The sequence below is a fragment of the Schistocerca serialis genome, chromosome 6 (assembly GCF_023864345.2).
Source record: "Schistocerca serialis cubense isolate TAMUIC-IGC-003099 chromosome 6, iqSchSeri2.2, whole genome shotgun sequence".
Classification (NCBI taxonomy): domain Eukaryota; kingdom Metazoa; phylum Arthropoda; class Insecta; order Orthoptera; family Acrididae; genus Schistocerca; species Schistocerca serialis.
This window is the reverse complement of record NC_064643.1, coordinates 317,922,421-317,932,287: the sequence shown is the minus strand read 5'-3', so window position 1 is coordinate 317,932,287 and position 9,867 is coordinate 317,922,421. Positions and strand designations below refer to the sequence as shown.

The following is a 9,867-nucleotide window of genomic DNA, read 5'->3' as shown; positions in this document are numbered from 1 at the left end:
ACCAGCCATTTTTCTACCCAAACAGAAAAACTCATTTACAACTTTAAGTTTCTCATTTCGTAATTCCCTCAGCATCACCTGATTTAATTCCACTGCATTCCATTATCCTCGTTTTGCTTTTGTTGATGTTCATCTTATATCCTCCTTTCAAGGCTTTGTCCATTCCGTTCAACTGCTCGTCCAAGTCCTTTCCCGTCTCTGACAGAATTACAGTGTCGTCGGCAAACTTCTAAGATTTTATTTCTTTCTCCACAGATTTTTATTCCTACTCGAAATTTTTCTTTTGTCGCTTTTGTGCTTGCTCAATATACAGATTGAATAACATCGGGGATAGGCTACAATCACGTCTCACTCCCTTCTCAAACACTGCTCCCCTTTCGTGACCCTCGAGTCTTTCAGCTGTCATCTGCTTTCTGCACAAACTGTAAATAACCTTTCGCTCCTTCTATTTGACCCCGACCACCTTCAGAATTTGGAAGAGATTATGCCAGTCAGCATTGTCAAAAACTTTATCTAAGTCTACAAATGCTAGGAACATAGGTTTGCCTTTCCTTAAACTACCTTCTAAAGTAACTCGTGCGGTCAATATTACCCCGGGGTGGTCCACCATTTCTACGGAATCCAAACTGATCTTCCCCGAGGTCGGCTTCTACCAGTTTTTTCCATTCGTCTGTAAAGAATTCGTGTTAGTATTCTGAGCCGTGACATATTAAACTGATACTCCGGTAATTATCAAACCTGTCAACACCTGCTTTCTTTGGGATTGGAATTATTATATTCTTCTTGAAGTCTAAGGGTATTTCGCCTGTCTTATACATCTTGCTTACCAGATGGTTGAGTTTTGTCATGGCTGGCTCTCCCAGGGCTATCAGTAGTTCTAATGGAATGTTGTCTACTCCCCGGGGCCTTGTTTCAGCTTAGGCCTTTCAGTGCTCTGTCAAAGTCTTCACACAGTATCATCTGTCCCATTTTATCTTCGTCCTGTTCCATTTCCACAACATTGCCCTCACGTACATCGTCCTTGTTCAGCCTCTCTATATACTCCTTCCACCTTTCTGCTTTCCCTTCATTGGTTAGAACTGATTTTCATTCAGGTGGTTCTTTTTTCTCCAAAGGTCTCTTTAATGTTCCTGTAGGCAGCATCTATCTTACTCTTAGTGATATATGCCTCTACATCCTTATATTTGTTCTCTAGCCACCCCTGCTTAACCATTTTGCACTTCCTGTTGATCTCATTTTTGAGACGTTTGTATTCCTTTTTGCCTACTTCATTTACTGAATTTTTATCTTTTCTTTTTTCATCATCTAAAGTCAGTATCTCTTCTGTTATCCAATTATTTCGTCTAGCCTCCTTTTTTTTACCTACTTGATCCTCTGCTGCCTTTACTATCCAATCTCTCAAACCTATCCATTCTTCTTCTACTGTATTTCCTTCCCCCGTTATTGTCAATCTTTTCCTTATGCTCCCTCTGAAACTCTCTACAACCTCTCATATTTTCGTTTTATCCAGATCCCATCTTCTTAAACTCCCACCTTTTTGCAGTTTATTCAGTTTTAATCTGCAATTCATAATACGTAAATTGTGATCAGAGTCCACATCTGCCGCTGCAAATGTCTTACAATTTAGAACCTGGTTCCTAAATCTCTGTCTAACCATTATATAATATTACAGTATCTTCAGATCTCTTCCATGTATACAGCCTTCTTTCATGAAGTTTTAGCTATGATTAATTTATGTTCTGTGCAAAATTCTACCAGGCGGCATCCTCTTCCATTCTTTACCCCATTCCATATTCACCTACTACTGTTCCTTCTCTTCCTTTTCCTGCTATCGAATTCCAGTCACCCATGACTATTAAATTTTCGTCTCCCTTCACTATCTGAATAATTTCTTTTAATGCACCATACATTTCTTCAATCTTTTCATCTTCTGCGTAGCTGATTGGCATACAAACTTGCATTACTGTGGTAGGCGCGGGCTTCTCTTCTATCTTGAGTACACTAATGCGTTCACTATGCGCTCTTATTCTTTATTCATCATTAAACCTACTCCTGCATTACCCCTACTGGATTTTGTAATTACAACCCTGCATTCACCTGACCAGAAGTCTAGTTCCTCCTGCCACAGAACTTCACTAACTCCTACTATAGCGAACTTTAATCTATCCATTTCCCTTTTTAAATTTTCTCACCCACCTGCCAGATTAAGGGATCTGGAATTCCATGCTCCGATCCGTACAACGATAGTTTTCTTTCTCCTGATAATGACGTCCTCTTGAGTAGTCCCTACCCGGAGATCCAATGGGAGACTATTTTACCTCAGGAATATTTTCCCCAAAAGGACGCCATCCCCATTCAACCATACTGTAAAGCTGCATGCCCTGGGAAAAATTACGACTGTAGTTTCCTCTTGCTTTCAGCCGTTCGCAGTACCAGCACAGCAAGGCCGTTTTGATTAATGTTACAAGGCCAGATCAGTCAGTCATCCATACTGTTGCCCCTGCAACTACTGAAAAGGCTGCTGCCTCTCCTGAGGAACCACACGTTTGTCTGGCCTCTCAACAGATACCCCTCTATTGTTGTTGCACCTACGGTATGACTATCTGTATCGCTGAGGCACGGAAGCCTCCCCACCAACGGCAAGGTCCATGTTTAAGGGGAGGGGGGATAGGACTGGTAGAGGAAACTCAAGATGCAAAGAGGAGCTACATGTTTCCTTGCAGATTCATTTAGTAAGCGTGAAAGCGTCACGGAGGTGCTTAACTTACTCCAGGGACAGAGGCTGCAAGAGAAGAGTTCTGCATCACATTATGGTCTGCTGTTAAAGTTCGGAGAGCGTACATTTATGGAAGAATCAGTCGATACATTGCTTCCTCGTACGTATATCTCGCGGAAAGACCATGAAGATAAAATCAGAGAGATTCAAGCCCACTTCGAGGTTTGCCAGCGATCGTTCTCCCCGTGAATCATACGCGAGTGGAGCAGGAAAACGAGGACGTGATACTGGTGCACAAAGTACCCTCCGCTACACACCGTAAGGTGGCTTCTGGAGTAGCGACATAGAAGTAGATATATCTTCCCATCGTGTCTACAACGTATTATTTCCAAGCGCTTCTCCCTTCTCCCCGCAGAAAAGACTAGATTTATAATTAAAGCGTTCCACACGTCGCCGTCCAAAGCGCTATGTTCCCTCTCCGAGGTTTCCCCACCAGCTGTAGCTTCCCATCCAGTCGTTGCCGCCGTCCTGGTCATTTAGGAGCTACGAAGACTGAGTCGGAGTGAAAACATGGGGGAGACGCGTGCAAGTAATGCACGAGCCGAGTGACCTTGTCTGCTATCGACCTCACTATGCAATTGTCAGTGCTGTAGTCCGCTCCACGAAGGATGGCGGTTCGCGGTGGTCGAGAAACAGACGGGGATTGTATTGTTGCTGCTTCCAAGCGACAGTTGCGGTAGGCGGTGCAACGTAACACTCCTACCATTGGTACCGATAAAATTCTACCTGGTAGGATGCTTACAGTCGCTTATCGTGTCCTAATGCTTCTGCAAGTTACCCTCTGTAGTACTGGTTTACAAAAGCCGTGTGCTCCAAGAAATTACAGGCCCCTGTGAGTTACTGCTGGGGTATTAACAATTTTTATATGGTGGGTTTAACTTCTCCGTAAAAATTTGAAGGCAACGAATAACCCAATCTTTATAACCACTACAGAAGGCACCTATGCAGGGCTTAATAGGGAGCATAGAGCTTTAATTATTTTTATTTGTTGACCCAGCATGCGACTGATTTGTTGGGGTTTGTCTCACGTCTGTAAGGGATATTTTATCAGTTCCTATTTTCCATTTTCTGGGGAGGTTTATTTGCTTTGGGTTTTTCTTATTCTTTAAGTTGTTAATGATAAAGGAAGGAAATTATCAGTAGAGGATCTCGATTAATTGATATTTATTGACTACCTGTAGCATTTGGACATTTAACCATGTATCTATTGGAACTAGTTAATGCCCATGCTTATGAAACAGCAGGGGCTCTCATATTATACATCATGACAAATGGACTCTCTAATAAACAGGATTTACTTTCACCACGTAATTATGGAAAGGAAGAGGGGAGCGCAGACCTGGCTCCAGTGGACTTTTATGGAGACACGCAATTGTACCTAACCCATGCCTGCCACTTATATTAAATTTAATGACTATAGGTCACGCAGAACAAGTTCGGCAAAAAACACTACAAGTGAACTCGGTCAGGGCGGAAGAGTATCTGTTAAATTATTTCAAACTTGAAACTTCCTGGCAGATTAAAACTGTGTGCCGGACCGAGACTCGAACTCGGGACCTTTGCCTTTCGGGGGCAAGTGCTCTACCAACTGAGCTACCCAAGCACGACTCATGCCCCGTCTCACAGCTTTAATTCCGCCAGTACCTCGCCTCCTAGGTCACGCAGAACAAGTTCGGCAAAAAACAGCGCCAAAGAGTGGTAGCAAATGGTCCACTTGACTCTGAATGGCAATTTTTGGTTTAACCCAGTGTTCCGAAAGAATACCACGTTACTGAACTGGAGGCGTAAGAACATTTACTATCATATGACGGGAAAATTTTGCAAGTCTCCATCCCAACCCTGCTTATTTGGTAGCATACTTAATTGTTTTGTAAGTTACATAGTGCAGCAATCAATCGTCGTTTTCTAGATTTTATTACTCAAATCCAGATTTTCGCGAGTGGCTAGTCATCTCAGTGCACTATTTTCTATTCACGATGCATGTAAGTCCCTGTTGTTCAGGCATCAGTCACATTTCTTTGAATTTTTGTATTCAATAGCGCATTGAGAATGGCTAGCCACTAGCCGAAATCTGGATTTGCGTAATAAAATCTAAAAAAGGACGACTGATTGTTGCACTCTATAATTTATAAGCCACATAACAGTCGATGAGTGCACCCACATTCCGAATGGAAGGTAACCTGATGATACTTCATTGTATTTAAATCAAAGTAGTTGTGGGAGCACAAGAAACACTATCAAACGGCGGGAAAAATTATGCGAGTCCCCATTTCATCAACAGGCATTAAAATCGGCATTTTTCAGAGACATGATAGTTTAACCCGAGTATTTTATGTAATACACACTAAATAAAATAAATAAACGCCATTTGGTCCATTGTCTGCTGCTTGTTACCAACTGATTTATTTCTGCGGAAAAAACCCTCTCAAAATTAATTCTCTTGTACCGGAAATTTAATGAGAAAAATATGGAACAGTCCAACAAGTCCCGTTTCAGCGCATACACGTGTTTTGCGCTTGATAGGAGCGTGTATCCTGCAAATGATGTCTCTTACTTGCTTGTGTATAATTTGTCACTTACAACCATCATCGGCCATGACAAGTCGCAACAAATGGAATAAAAATTCTCTAAGTAATTCGCTACAGTCGCATTTAATGCTCGCGTTGGGTACGACATGCACAGCAGAGCGCTCAAAACACTACTGAACGTTCATTGGCTGTAGGAGAATGCGCGACTTAGGTGCGCAGAACAAGCCTAATCTCGACCGCCATCGCTTGTGACTCCAACAAAAGCAGCGTCCGAAAGCCGAGAGTAGATGACGAGGCATAAAGTTATCTGTATTTTTATAATACTCTGCAAATTCCGCTGGTCTTTTACTCGTCTGTTTACCAACTGGAATTAGTTTGCTTTGGTGGCTTTGCTATTACAAAATTAAATATATTTTAGGTTCCCTGTTTGACATGGCTACAAAGAAGAAACAAAGGGAAAGTAAAGACAAAAACTATGAATTTAAAACTGAATGGACCGAGACTTTTGCGTTTATTCAAAACTTAAATGGCTTGCCGACCTCTCTTATTTCTCGGAAAAATTATCTCATAACAACAAATCAAATTTTGAGACAGATACTTTATAACGAAACAAGTGTCAGTTAACACCAAATACCCTGTTGGTGATGCAAGGAATAAAGCGGCTGAGGAACTTCAGGAAACTCAAGATAAATAAAATACTGTATTTAATTACTGGATGCTGTTTTCCAACAATGTTAATACTGCCAGTTTTGTGATTATTCATGAGATTGCTAAGAGGGGAAAACGTTATGCAGACAATGATTTGATAAAAACTTGTTTTATAACGGAATCCGAAGCACTGTTTTGGGATTTTAAAAACAAAGCAGATATTCTAAAAATAATTGAAGAATTACCATTGTCTACTGAAACAGTGAAAGATAAAACAGTCAAAATTGATTTCCACTGTTGAAATGTTTTCCAGTACAACCAACCAGTAAGTCGAAGGTGTTAAATTGGTTTCAGCTCTAAGTTGGCAAGTCTTGTTACATACATGACAGCCAAGCTTCGCTTCTTTTTAGTATTTGTTTCATCTATATTCCTAAATAAGAATTTTTACTGTTATTTACATTCAAAAGTCAAACACATGGAGAAGATATAGCAAATAATCTAACTGAGTGCATTGAAATTAATTAGATTTCACTCGACAAATTGTCTCAGTTTCAACAAGGGGATAAAAGTATGATCGACGTGTGAAAAGCGTTTGCTTCTACATTTAAAGAAGAAAATTAATCACGAAATACTTACCACTGCATCATTCATCAGGAGGTGATTTGTGTGCAGATATTTGCAGAAGAAATTTTCAAAGTTGTGGAATTGATGATCAAGATTATCAACTCCATTATAGCTAAAGCTTTTAATCTCCACCAAATTAAAGAATTCTTAGTTGAAAAGGAGCGTGAGTATGCAGATCCTTCACTGCATAACAAGATACGTTGATTACCAAGAGGGAGCGTTTTGTTAACATGAATTAAATAAGTATTAAAGCAGCTCTCCTTGAGAAGAGCTAACGAACGATCAGTGGATTCAAAAGGTTTACTTTATGATAGAAGTTAAGTCGGGTCTAAATCAGCGTAATCGTAAACTGCAGCCGAAAGGAAACAATTTCTTCACTGTTAGCGTGAGTTATTTCAATCTATAACATATTATCTCTTTCTGCTCAAGACTCACGTTCACTTCCCAATCTTGTTGAAATATCCTGAAAAAAATAATTCTGCTATTGAAATTTTCTATTTCAAAACAAAATTTTTGAATGTAAGGGAAGCTGCGTAAAAAAATGTAATATCTTGCCGAAGGAGGTTAAAGAGAGCTTATTTCAAAAGGCAGCTACACAGTTACCTGTTAAGCAATATGTCAGCATTTTTCGATACGGTGAAGTATCAGGTAAAAAATGTCCTAACACACAAATAATAATAACGATAGTAACACCTATCATTTCACATAACACTTTCACACTCTATTCACTTTTGTTTTTCAAGGAAAACCTTTCTCCCAAAGGGTTGTAAAGTATGATACTAACACCTCATTCTTATTCGGAGCTCAACATCTCACTCATTATAGATGCATGCTATCTCGGTTTTTAGAATTTCACATAACACTTTCATACTCTATTCACTTCTGTTTTTCAAGGAAAACCTTTCTCCCAAAGGGTTGTAAAGTATGATACTAACACCTCATTCTTATTCGGAGCTCAACATCTCACTCATTATAGATGCATGCTATCTCGGTGTTTAGACTCGCATTTGGGAAGTTATGGGGAACAAAATGGAAACCAAATATCGTCACTATCGTCCTGACATCAGCTGATAGTGTGTTTAGAGTTATGTTATGAAAACGTTTGTAGTGCATGTATTGTGTGCAGTGACTGGAAGGCAGGAACAAACGAACAATGTGCCACTATCTTTCTGCACTATTAAAGGACTCATTTGTAGAATAGTATTGTGTCCTAAGGATGAATCGAATGAAGTGGTTCTGTTTTAAACAGTCTTGCCTTGTATTCGGAATGGTGAAGGCTCCAGTCTTCATCCGACCATCCTGATTTAGGTTTTCCGTTGCTTCCTTACATCTCTCCAAGCAAAGACTAGGATAGTTCGTATAACAAGGGCATGGCCAGCTACCCTCCGATTCCTTGTCAAACTAGACCTGTAAGTACGTAAATGTCTGTATACACAAATTATGTTATTCTTATTGTTCTTAAATTGTAATACCGTGACATGTTCAATATCTTTGCGAAAGTGATTTGCGGATGAATACAGCAACAACTGCTGCTACTACACCTGCAACTACAACACAACTACAACAACTACTACTACTGTTGCTGCTACTACTACTACTACTAATAATAATAATGATAATAATAATAATGCCGACATACTCTCTCACTAATGACGCAGTACATTAAGTGAAACACCTAGAAAACCAGAAGACTTACATAACCTGACATACACGTTTGAGTTAAAAGTAGATACAGTACAGATCAGTTGTCGCTATTTTTACGATATTGTTTTACGTTTCTTTCACAGTGTTACTTCAAAATATTTTTCTTTGCCACGTTTCAACGAATTTCTGTAAAGTTTTCATCCGTGCTTCAGTGTTTCACATGTTCCGATGTGCCAGTAGGTTCACTCTCACTCCCATTCTCGGACGAAACAGTGTTAAGTTTCCAGACACCACTACTAAGCACGACGCAGATCGTGCTTTCGCCTTCGGTGTGTGTTAACATTTCACGGGATGGCGCAGTTCCACTTTTAAAATAATGCTGTTCTATCCAGAACTTTGCAAATTAATAATGCCATACATTTCACTTTTTTCGGGAACTATAATAATTTATAATCAGCTTCACCTTCATAGGTCTGATTGACTTAGAAGAACATCCCGCAATGTAAAATGGTATAAGACTCTCGGGCCTTTCAGGGTTGGGACTAAAATTCCAGATGAGAGGATATCAATGATAAGTCTCGCTGATGATATTGCTACCCTCAGAGTAACAAAAGAAGAATTACGGTAACTACTGAATCGAATGAACAGTCTATAAAGTGTACTATGGACTGAGGGTAAACCGAAAAGTAAAAACGAAAGTAATTATGATAACAGAAATGACATCAGTTTTAGACTCAACATCAAAATTGGTGACCACGAAAAGAAGGAATTCAGCTATCTTGGAAGCAACACAAGACAGACGAAGCAAGGAAGACATAAAAAGCAGACTATAATAGGCAAAGAGGGAATTCATGGCTAAGAGAAGTCTACTGGTATCAGAAAACAGTCTTAATTTGAGGAAGATACTTGTGAGAATGTACGTTTGGAGCACAGCATTGAATGAAATTGACTCGTGGACTGGGAGTAAATCCGAGAAAAGAGCCTCGAAGCGTTTGGGATGAGGTGCTAGAGCTGAAATTTTGAAAACTAAGCTGACAGATAAGAAGTGAGGGGTTCCGCTGAAAAATCAGCGAAAGAGGACCAAGAGGATAACGCTGACAAGAAGGGACAGGAAGGTTGGATATGTTTTAAACCAACAGAAAATAACTTCCATGTCACTAGAGGTAACACTGATGAGTAAAAGGGGCAAGACGGTAGGCCATGTGTTAAGACATCAGGGAGTAACTCCCATGGTACTAGGCAATAACTTCCATGGTACCAGAGAGAGGTGTAGTGAGTAAAACTGTAGGGACAGTAAGAAATTGGAATATACCTAACGAATCGTTGAGGATGTTGGGTGCAAGTGTTACTCTGTGATGAAGGCGCAGCAGAGAAATTAGTGGTGGGCCCCATTGTACAGGAGTCGAAGGATACTGGTCAGATTGGGAAGGATCTGGGTAAGTGAAGGGATTTTTTTCAAATGAAAGTTAAAAGTTCTTCAGTTTATGAGTTATGGGGGTGCGAGCCTTGTCGGTATTGAGGCCAGTAGCCAGCCAATGTTATCATGAAGTTAATTTCGGTGCCAGAACCAAGCCCGAGAAAAGTGCAGGAGAGGATTCACATCTTCGATAGCTGGAAGGAGGAGACATAGCCAGTGTTCTGTCTGGG

At 40.2% G+C, this 9,867-nt stretch overlaps 1 non-coding gene across 1 annotated transcript; it reads right to left on the bottom strand.

The window, feature by feature from the left end:
- Nucleotides 1-4,305: 4,305 nt before the first annotated feature.
- On the bottom strand, nucleotides 4,306-4,380 carry Trnas-cga (transfer RNA serine (anticodon CGA)). The gene has a single exon. It is a non-coding gene; the product is annotated as a tRNA-Ser (tRNA).
- Between the last annotated feature and the right edge of the window lie 5,487 nt (nucleotides 4,381-9,867).